Raw genomic sequence first — 1,162 nt, forward strand, 5'->3', positions numbered from 1 at the left:
AGTGGCCTGAGATAGGGTACCTTGAGCCTGGGGTGGGGGGGAGCCAGCTGCGTGCTCACCCCCCCCCCATTGCCACAGCCTGGCACAGGGATGAGGAGGAGTAGTTGCAGGCCTCCCGGCTCCCACACAGTCCTCCCCCCACCCCCCCAATCCCCCAGAATAATTCTGATTCATTGCATCCTTGAAAAGCATCAATAAGAAGGGGGGTGGGGGAAGATGGGTGTGAAAACATTTGCTCACAGCTCCTCTTCCCACAGCCAGGAAATACTGGGAAAACTAAATAGGCTACGAAATGGTGGACATTTTTGTGATATCTCTATTCGTGTCCAGGACAAAATCTTCCGGGCTCACAAGGTGGTACTAGCAGCTTGCAGTGATTTCTTTCGAACCAAACTTGTGGACCAAACAAAGGATAAGAACAAAAATGTGTTGGATCTGCATCATGTTACAGTGACTGGCTTTATACATCTTTTAGAATACGCTTACACAGCCACTCTGTCAATTAACAAGGAAAATATTATTGATGCTCTAGCGGCAGCCAGCTATATACAAATGTTTAGTGTTGCTAGTACATGCTCAGAGTTCATGAAGTCAAGTATTTTGTGGAATACACCTAATAGCCAACCAGAAAAGTGTCTAGATGCTGGACAAGAGAATAGTTCCAACTGCAATTTTACTTCTCGAGATGGAAGCATTTCTCCAGTGTCTTTAGAGTACAGTGCTGTGGAAAGAACCATTTCTGTCTGTGGTGAGTCCCGGAGAAAACGCAAAAGCTACATTGTTATGTCTCCTGAAAGTCCTGTAAAATGTAGCACACAAACAAGTGCCCCTCAGGTACTGAATTCTTCAGCTTCCTATGCAGAAAATAGACTCTTCTTTAGCGTTTCCATGGAATTTCCCTTTTGGGATAGATCGAAGGGTTCAGCCTGAGAAAGCAAAGCAGGCAGAAAATACTCGGACTTCAGAACTGCCTGGCCCATCCGAGGCAGGTAGAAGAGTGGCTGACTATGTGACTTCTGAGAGCACAAAAACTACCTTGCCTCTAGGTACAGAAGATGATGTCCGGGTTAAAGTATAAAGATTAAGTGATGAGGAGGTCCATGAGGAAGTGTCCCTGTTAGGAGCCGCGTCCGCCATCGGAAGATGGCGCCGGTTTCCTGCT

The 1,162-nt window shown here is 46.9% G+C and overlaps 1 pseudogene; it reads left to right on the forward strand.

Moving 5' to 3' along the window:
* Positions 1 to 216: 216 nt before the first annotated feature.
* LOC114621967 overlaps positions 217 to 1,162 on the forward strand; it is a 2,126-nt pseudogene continuing 1,180 nt past the window's right edge.

This window comes from Grammomys surdaster, unplaced genomic scaffold (assembly GCF_004785775.1).
Source record: "Grammomys surdaster isolate TR1022 unplaced genomic scaffold, NIH_TR_1.0 185, whole genome shotgun sequence".
NCBI lineage: Eukaryota > Metazoa > Chordata > Mammalia > Rodentia > Muridae > Grammomys > Grammomys surdaster.